We start from the raw sequence: 10,508 nt of genomic DNA on the forward strand, positions 1-10,508 counted from the left end.
CACACCTGAAATACTTAATATCTGCAACAAAGTATTTAGTAGCAAAGTAATATGGAAGTAACGGTAACGGTGGCAGAAGTAACAATAGCAGTTTTGTAGTGATTGTAACAGCACTAGCAATGGAAGTAACTTAACAAAGATCAATATGTGAAAAGCTCATAGGCAATGGATCGACAATGACAATTGTGTCGGGTGATATTCATCATGTAGCAGTCATAATCCAGGGTGACATAGAACAAGCTCAAATTCATCAATATAATGTAGGCTTGTATTCCATATATAGTCATATGTGCTTATGGAAAAGAACTTGCATGACATCTTTTGTCCTACCCTCCCATGGCAGCGAGGTCCTAATGGAATGTAATGGATATTCAGGCCTCCTTTTAATAGAGAACCGGACCAAAGCATTAGCACTTAGTGAATACATGAACTCCTCAAACAACGGTAATCACTTGAAAGAATCCCAATTATTGTCACCTTGGGGTATGCGGATCATAATTCGTAATAGGTGTCTAGAACTTGCAAGATAGGATCAATAACACAAATATATTCATGAAAACATAATAGGTTCAGATCTGAAATCATGGCACTCAGGCCCTAGTGACAAGCATTAAGCATAGCAAAGTCATAGCAACATCAATCTCACAACATAGTGGATACTAGGGATCAAACCGTAACAAAACTAACTCAATTACATGATAAATCTCATCCAACCCATCACCGTCCAGCAAGCCTACGATGGAATTACTCACGAATGGCGGTGAGCATCATGAAATTGGTGATGGAAGACGGTTGGTGATGATGATGGTGACGAATCCCCCTCTCCGGAGCCCCGAACGGACTCCAGGTCAGCCCTCACGATGAAGAATGGGAGGCGGCGGCGGCTCCATATCGTAAAACATGATGAATCCTTCTCTCTGATTTTTTCTCTCTGGATGTTAATATATAGAATTGGAGTTAGGGTCGGAGGAGGTCTGGGGGGCCCACAAGCCACCAGGGCGCTGTCGGCGTCAAAACCGGACGATCTCGGGTAGGGGGTCCCGAACTGTGCGTCTGGGGATCAAAGGTAACAGGAGACAAATGGGACATGATGTTTACCCAGGTTCAGGCCCTCTTAATGGAGGTAAAACCCTCCTTCCTTTTTGATTGACTTTGATGAGTATAGGGGTTACAAGAGTTGATCTACCTCGAGATCGTAATGGCTAAACCCTAGCTATCTAGTCGATGTGAATTCTGATAGGCTCTACGGACTAAACCCTCCAGTTTATGTACACACCAGAGGGTCTAGGGTTACACAAAGTCAGTTTGTGAAGGATGAAAATTACATATCGAACACCAAACTTGTCATCCATGCACAGGAGAGTCCTATCCAGATACGGGGGAGGCCTTCCGCCTTGAATCTTCACGGCACATCAGTCCGGCCCATATAGAATAACCTGGACACCCGAGGACCCCCTAGTCCAAGACTCCCTCAGTAGCCCCCGAACTAACCTTCAAACGGCAATGCAGTATCCGGCTTACGTCTTCGGCTTTTGCATGGTTGGTTCTTCACCGCACACTGGGCGGATAATAGTTCGGCCCTAGCTTCCTTGTTCCGCCTTAATGACTCCTTCCTTGTCGCCTCGATTTTCATGCGTTGGGTGAATGCGAACGGTCCACAATTTTTTATTAAAAAGAAAAGACTGTGCCACAAGGAGACAATGCCTATATATAAAGAGGTCAAATCTTCCAAGTGTCATCCACATCGAAATGCCAAGTGTAGCCACGAAAAAGCTTTCAAACATGGCCAACGCCCCAAGTTCCTCTTCGCGCCCCCATGGCCCTAAAGAGGCTGATTGGAAGAGCTGCTCGGTGCCCCATCTTCAGCTAAATCGACTCCAGACACAGGGATATCTTCCCCTCGCAGATCTAGTCTCTGTTCGAGCCAGATTGGCTTCCATCGGCAATGATGTGATGGCCGGAAATTTCCCCAATCCTAATAAAGAGGAGAGGGTGTGCTTCGTTCCATTCCTTCTGCGGGGCTTAGGATTTCCAATCCATCCCTTTCTCAGGGGTTTATTGGAATTTTCTGGCATCCAGCTGCACAACCTCACCTCAGGTTCGATTCTGCACATCTCAGGTTTCGTTTGTTGGGGAACATAGTAATTAAAAAAATTCCTACGATCACGCAAGATCTATCTAGGAGATGCATAGAAAAGAGAGGGCAGAGTGTGTCCACGTACCCTCGTAGACCGAAAGCGAAAGCATTTAGCAACGCCGTTGATATAGTCGAACGTCTTCTCGATTCAACCGATCCAAGTACCGAACGTACGGCACCTCCGTGTTCAGCACACGTTCAGCACGATGATGTCCCTCGAGCTCTTGATCCAGTAGAGGGTAAAGGGAGAGTTCTGTCAGCACGACGGCGTGGCGACGGTGTTGGTGATGTGATCCGTGCAGACCTTCGCCTAAGCACTACGACGACATGACCGAGGTGGTAAACTGTGGAGGGGGCACCGCACGCAGCTAAGAAACAACTGTTGTGTCTTTGGGGTGCCCCTGGCCACGTATATAAAGGAGGAGAGGGAGGAGGCCAGTGGCCATGAGGGGGCGCGCCAAGGGGGATTCCAACTAGGATTCCCAATCCTGGTTGGACTCCCTATCCCATTCCAAGAGGGGGAAGGAGGGAAGGAGAGGGAGAGGAAGAGGAAAGAGGGGGCCGCGTCCCCCCTCCTAGTCCAATTCGGACTGCCCTTGGGGGACGCGCGCCACCCTGTGGGCTGCCCTCTCCTACTCTCTGATGGCCCATCAAGGCCCATAACTTCGGCGGGGGGTTCCTGTAACCCCTCGGTTCCCCGATAAATATCTGAAACGTCCTGAAACCTTTCTAGTGTCCGAATACCTTCGTCCAGTATATCAATCTTTACCTCTCGACCATTTCGAGACTCCTTGTCATGTCTGTGATCTCATCCGGGACTCCGAACAAACTTCGGTCACCGAAACACATAACTCTTAATACAAATCATCATCGAACGTTAAGCATGCGGACCCTATGGGTTCGAGAACTATGTAGACATGACCGAGACATATCTCCGGTCAATAACCAATAGCGGAACCTGGATGCTCATATTGGATCCTACATATTCTACGAAGATATTTATCGGTCAAACCACATAACAACATACGTTATTCCCTTTTTCATCGGTACTGTCGGATTTCGGGTTCCGTCAAACACTTGAGGTTCGAACATTGGGGTGCGCACGAAGATCTCTCCCCTACATAATCACGCCCTCAGCCTCACCGCGAACTCAGAGCCTAGCTCGATGAACCCGCAACACAAGAGACACGAGATTTATACTGGTTCGAGCCACCGTTGTGGTGTAATACCCTAGTCCAGTGTGGAGTGGTGGATTGCCTCTTGGGCTGATGATGAATAGTACAAGGCTCACGCTCATGTATTGCCTGAAAATTGAAAAAGTTTGAGAACGTCAAAAGTTTAAAACAATTGCTTGGCTTGTCATCGGGGTTGTTCATGATTTAAATATTTTGTGTGATGAAGATGGAGCAAAGTGTGACGCCCGGATAATTATACTACAGTAAACCTACGCTAGTGATGACACGTCACCTCTGTTAGTGTTGATAATCTTGCGTTAGTTCAAAACCGGATCAAAATTCAAAGTTCAAAATCAAGTTAACAATAAAAGTTTTCAAATACTAAAACTAAAATGTTCAATAAATAGTAGATAAATCAGAGGCTATGATAAAATAGTAAAGAACATTATTGACCTAAACATCCTCAAATAGTGGCTGAAAACATTAATTAATAACCTTTTTATTAATACAAAATAAATATGAAATGATATTTACCCCAAACTAGTTTTTGGTGGTAAGGTATATTGTGCTGTGATTTGTGGGCCAGCTATCATATTTTACAAAACTCACTTGGTGCCCAGACAATTAGCCAAAACAGAAAAGGAAAAAAATAAGACAAAGTAAAACAAAAAGAAAAGAAAATGACCCCCCTGGACCAGACGGCCCAGCTCGCAGCCAGGCCGGCCCACCTGGCCCATCCGCCGAACCGGCCCGTTCCCCCCCCCCCCCCGGTCGCTCTCTCCCCTTCCCTGTTCCCCCGACCAGGGTCGGAACAGGCGCGCGTCCCCGCCGGACCCCCCTCGCCGGCGTCGAGGAGGGGATAATCACCAGCGCCCCCGCCTCCACTGACCCCTCCCCTCGACGCCTCGGCCTCCTCCCCACCTACCTCCACCAACTCCCCTCTGCATCTCGGCCGCTCTCTCTCTCTCTGGTCCTCCCCTCGCCCGAGCGAGATCGCCGCCGAAGCCTCGTAGGCGTGGCCCCGACCACCGTTCGTCGAGCCGCCGATGTCCCCGAGCTCCCTCTACGTCGTCCTCGTCGACCCCGCGCTTCAGGACGAGCTGGGGTGCCCTACAGCGGCCGGGTCAAGCTTTTCCCCAACCTCGGTCGCCGCCGCCCGCCGCGATTCATCCCGCCTCCCCTCTGCGCTCCCGTTCACTCGAGGGCCTCCGTGTGCCGCGCCGTAAGCCTCCACCCCCTCCTCCTTCCTCTGGTTCCTCCTCATACACCGTAGAAGGCTCGTGGTGCCGCCGTCGCCATTGCCGCATGCGGCCTCGTCTGCGAGCTCGTTGCGCTCACCCCGTCCATCTCTGAGCCAAGCGGTGGCCTCCCTCGAGTTGCCGGAGGTCCGTAGAGCCCGCTAGCGGCGTTTGTTAGCTAGAACGCACCCCGTAGCGTGGTTTTCGGAGCTGCCCGTAGTCCGGCGCCGCCCGCGGTCGTCGTTGAGCTCCACTCCGGCCACCCCCGCTCCTGGGATCACTCTAGATCGACGCGGGACGATCTACTCGTTCGAACGCCACCGAAAACGCGCGAAATGGTGCCCTGTGCTGGAGATCCGAGCAACTCCGGCGAACTTCCGCCGCTGGAATGGTCGCCGGCGTGATTCCGGCGACGTCACCGACGTGGGACCCACGTGGCACCGCCTGGGCCACTGACTGGTGGACCCAGGTCCCCCATTGACTTGTTGACCGCAGTCAACGAGCTGACTGGGCGGCCCCCAGCCACTGACATGCGGGCCCTCCTTCTGTTAATTAGTCTAACAATTGTTTTATAAATAAAAATAATTAGATTAACTAATCACTCACTGACATATGGGGCCCACCCCTCTAATTAGACTGTTAGTTTAGTTTAAATTACTGTTAGACTAACAGAGGCTGACATGTGGGTCCCACTGGACCCACCTGTCTGGTTTGACCGGTCAGCCGACCTGTTGACCTGCTGACGTCAGCATTACCTCATGCTGACTGCATAATTCATTTTTGCTAAATTCAAATAATTCCAGAAATTCAAATAAAACTTTGAAAATTCATATCTTTTAAACCGTAACTCGGATGAAAATGTTTTCTATATGAAAGTTGCTCAGAACGACGAGACGAATCCGAATATGCAGTCCGTTCGTCCACCACACCTCCCTAACCTATCGAACTAGCAACTTTCCCCCTCCGGTCCGTCTGTCCGAAAACGCGAAACATCGGGAATACCTCCCGGATGTTCCCCCCCCCCCTTCGCCGGTACCACCTACTGTCGCGTTAGGGCACACCTAGCACTGTTCATTGTCATGTCACGCATCGTCATGCTTATGATTGCATTGTATTTACTGTTTCTTCCCCCCTCTTCTCTTCGGTAGACTACGAGACCGACCCTGCTACTGCCCAGTTCGACTACGGAGTTGACGACCCCTCCTACTTGCCAGAGCAACCAGGCAAGCCCCCCCTTTGATCACCAGATATCGCCTATTCTTCTCTATACTGCTTGCATTAGAGTAGTGTAGCATGTTACTGTTTTCCGATATCCTATCCTATCCTGATGCATAGCCTATCCTTGCTACGACTGTTGTTACCTTTACCTGCAATCCTACATGCTTAGTATAGGATGCTAGATTTCCATCAGTGGCCCTACATTCTTGTCCGTCTGCTGTGCTATACTATCGGGCCGTGATCACCTGGGCGGTGATCACGGGTATAAACTTATGTACTACATACATGACACATGTGATGACTAAAGTCGGGTCGGCTCGTAGGAGTACCCGCAAGTGGATCTTTGTGGCGGAGCGACAGGGCAGGTTGAGACCGCCTAGGTGAGAGGTGGGCCTGGCCCTGGTCGGCGTTCGCGGATACTTAACACGCTTAACGAGATCTTGGTATTTGATCTGAGTCTGGCCATTTGGTCTACATGCACTAACCATCTACGCGGGAGTAGTTATGGGTATCCCGGCGTCGTGGTATCAGCCAAAGCCTTCTTGACGTCAGCGACTGAGTGGCGCGCGCCGGATTGGACTGGAACGCCACTAGGCTAGGTCTGCTTCCGGCCGCGTACGCAACGTGCAGGTGTGCATAGGGCGATGGGCCCAGACCCCTGCGCGCATAGGGTTAGACCGGCGTGCTGACCGCTCTGTTGTGCTTAGGTGGGGCTGCGACGTGTTGATCTTACGAGGCCGGGCATGACCCAGGAAAGTGTGTTCGGCCAAATGGGATCGAGCGTGTTGGGTTATGTGGTGCACCCCTGCAGGGAAGTTTATCTATTCGAATAGCCGTGTCCCTCGGTAAAAGGATGACCCGGAGTTGTACCTTGACCTTATGACAACTAGAACTGGATACTGAATAAAATACACCCTTCCAAGTGCCAGATATAACCCGGTGATCGCTCTCTAACAGGGCGACGAGGAGGGGATCGCCGGGTAGGATTATGCTATGCGATGCTACTTGGAGGACTTCAATCTACTCTCTCCTACATGCTGCAAGATGGAGATGGCCAGAAGCGTAGTCTTCGATAGGACTAGCTATCCCCCTCTTATTCTGGCATTCTGCAGTTCAGTCCATTGATATGCCCCTTTACACATATACCCATGCATATGTAGTGTAGCTCCTTGCTTGCGAGTACTTTGGATGAGTAGTCACGGTTGCTTTTCTCCCTCTTTTCCCCTTTCTATACCTGATTGTCGCAACCAGATGCTGGAGTTCAGGAGCTAGAGATCCCGAGGATGATGCTACATGGAGTTCGGCTTCGAGGAGTAGTTAGGAGGTCCCAGGCAGGAGGCCTTGCCTCTTCGATCGTTGCTACTTTTGTACTAGCCTTCTTAAGGCAAACTTGTTTAACTTATGTCTGTACTCAGATATTGTTGCTTCCGCTGACTCGTCTGTGATCGAGCACTTGTATTCGAGCCCTCGAGGCCCCTGGCTTGTATTATGATGCTTGTATGACTTATTTATGTGTTAGAGTTGTGTTCTGGTATCTTCCTGTGAGTCCCTGATCTTGATCGTACACATTTGCGTGCATGATTAGTGTACGGTCAAATCGGGGGCGTCACAAGTTGGTATCAGAGCCGACTGCCTGTAGGAATCCCCCTTTCCAACTCCTTGGCCGAAGTCGAGTCTAGTCATTGAAAAACTTTTAATAACATGACTGTGTGGCTTACGGGCCCACGTCACCATTGGGTGGTATTAGGATCTTTTACTCCTTGTCTATACTCTGGGACTCTGATCTCTCTTCTATTCGGGTTAAGTGAATTTTACTAAATCTAACATTAGGATCTCGTTATCACTTTCACCCGGAGAGCCCTTTATTACTGATGATCGTCTGCTGCACGTGAAGACCCTGAAGATACTCTCCGCTGATAACCCGAGAACTTGTGTTCATTGCTTTTGCAATTCTCTTTCATCGATAAACTCCTATGGATAACCACGTATACTCGCCATTCATACAATGTTTCCCAGTTGATCTTGTTATTACAAGATACCCCGAAATTCTCTCTGTTGTTCCGAGAATCCTTTGAGCTTACTGCCTTGCTGTTCTTTGTCACCTGAATACCCCTACGGATAATTCTCGCACTTACCGAGTATCCGGTCATCCCCAGTTGATTCAAGTATTCCACAATAGTCTTGAAAATACTATTCGATCTTCCTAAAATCCTCAGGAGCCTATCGCTCTTGAAATTCTTGTTTGGTTGCATTATGGTTAATCCCATAAGTCTCGTAATCTTATTGGCATCTCTTGTCATTATCATTTTGAGTCCGTTGATTCAATTTGTTGCGAATGCTCGCAATCCTCAATCATATCCTATAATTCATTCTTCCGGCTCAGACGTCATTTAAAACGTGAGCTGGATCTCGACCTATCAAATTGCCATCGATTGTACCCCTAAGCCTACTCAACTTATCCATCCTTGATCAGAGCGTTGCTTCTGACCCCCTGATTTGGAAATCATAATTCTTGTGCTTTTGAACTTTGAGTTAGTCAGTTGTTTCTATAATCAGATCTCCTTGCATTCTTCTTCCTCTGGTTGAGTACCGATGCTCACATCAGATCCCTTGTGGACCATCGGTTCCTTTGTTGGATTTTATCCGACAGTGTCCTTCATATTGAATAGCCCTGTGAGCCTTTCCATGGGTATATAATGCATTTGGTAAATTGTATCATCTGTTTTTGAACAATGCTCTTCTTTCGAGCTTGTAATATTTACTCCGAAGTTTGTGGTATATGTTCCTAAGATGCCTTGATGGGTTGAACCTATGCCTTTCATAATATGTGTGAACTCGAAAATTTTCATGAGTCATACTCTTCTGGTATTTTGCCAGATAAAATTTCAACACTACAACTTCTTTGAAAAATGAGAAGTGAATGAAAGGTTATGCATTGGAGAAGTGGGAGTCGACCTTGAACTTTGCGTTCATGCCCATGGACACGGTGTAGATCTTATCATTAAAGCTTTTCTTAAATTAATTATTCCCTTGGTATAAGTTCGTCTTATATATGGGATCTGACATTTTGCAATCGTGGTTCCAACCATGTTCTCTTTTAAATACCATTTCTCGTGCAAGTTTAAGCACTTGTCTTCTGCAGAGCAATACCCCAGTCCAACCTCTACTTTGGTTTGTCGTCGAGTATTACCCCCCTGGTATCTCGAGATTATCACGGAACTGCATAACTTATTATGAGTTCTCCATCAAGTATTACATTCTCATTGATTCCAATTTTTCACGGGCTCCCGAGTTATTAAACACTCAAGGACATCGATAATTGAATCGAATCCGCACTACGGTTCAACAACTTTTAGTAATGTTCCTTACCTACGAGTTTGTACCCGATCGCGTCATTCCTAGCCTGTTTGGCTATATCATTATCTTGATGATTTTAACTGTGCTACCTGGTCCTTATTCCCGGAGCACCACTTTCGACGATGAGCTAAGCTTACGTCGATTTTCCTCGTCATATCGTTTCACCTCGAACAACAAACTTGCCCCGAGTTTGTGTAGTAACCGTGGCTCCAATAATCTTTTGTTGCATCAGTCCTTTTGCTTGATGCAGTCGCTGATCAATTGCTTCTTCGTGGATCCCCTCGACAACAAAATGTCGTGATCACCATCAACATTCTGAGCTCTTCCAAGATATCTATCAGATTCTGGATGAGAAATACCATCCTTGCCCTCGATGATTTGTTTTATCATCGACCATTTTATTGCCTTCCAATCAACACAAACTTGTGCGTGTTTTGTGTTGTACCTTGGTTTCCCTGCTATCTAGCTTAGGATATGTTCTACCCTGGAGTATTACCAAATTTTACGTCAAGTATGTCGTAAGAATTTCACCACCTCGTATGACATCTCGGTACAGTGATACTTCTCCCCATCACCATTCTTTCTTGGTCCCCGTGTTGTTTCTAAAAGGAATACCAACCAATGGTCTGTGAGGTGTAAATTCTAAACTTCTAGCAACCCTATTGCTTTGAAGTTATTGGTCTATAGCTTCATTCTACGTCTATGGCTTAATGAATCATCATTCGAACATTGATTGTGCTACCTAGCCCATATTTCGGGTGCACATTTCAACCAATGTTTAACTGTGTATGTTTTCCTCGAGCATACATCATTAAGTCATTCGATCTAGTTAATGTTATCTCCTTGTTCACATAGTGGTGGAAATCCATCTTTTGGAAATCTCAATGGATTGTCGCTGAGTCAAGCAGCCTCCTCACCTCTCCTTGATTTAATTATGAACCCTTGTTCGAAACTCGCTTCCATAGTTCATCTCCCGAGAATCTTCGATGTCGTTTCGACAATTTGTGTTGCACCTTTTCTTCTCAGGCCTCCTAAGTCTGAGTTATCCTGACACCAATCAGATCTGAATCTTGGTCAGATATGATGGTTGGAACATATTTCCAAGAGTTATAACATTGGCCTATTTATGACCCGGTAAGGTGATGATACCCAGCACACCTGGCGGGAGGCCCTATTGTTATAAGTTTTTCCTTTTAGCAGGGTTAGCTGTTCTTCCATGAGGAAATTGTAAGACTTATTCTATAAGTTGTTCCTGATGGATCCTTTTTGTTTCCAAAGTCTGATCTTCCCCTGTTGACCATGTCAATGCTATCTCGAAGCATGTCTATGGTACTCCGATTTTAAAACAGGAACATTTGAAGCCCAATGCTAAATGTTTCCTGC

Source organism: Aegilops tauschii, chromosome 4 (genome assembly GCF_002575655.3).
Source record: "Aegilops tauschii subsp. strangulata cultivar AL8/78 chromosome 4, Aet v6.0, whole genome shotgun sequence".
In the NCBI taxonomy this organism is placed as follows: Eukaryota; Viridiplantae; Streptophyta; class Magnoliopsida; order Poales; family Poaceae; genus Aegilops; species Aegilops tauschii.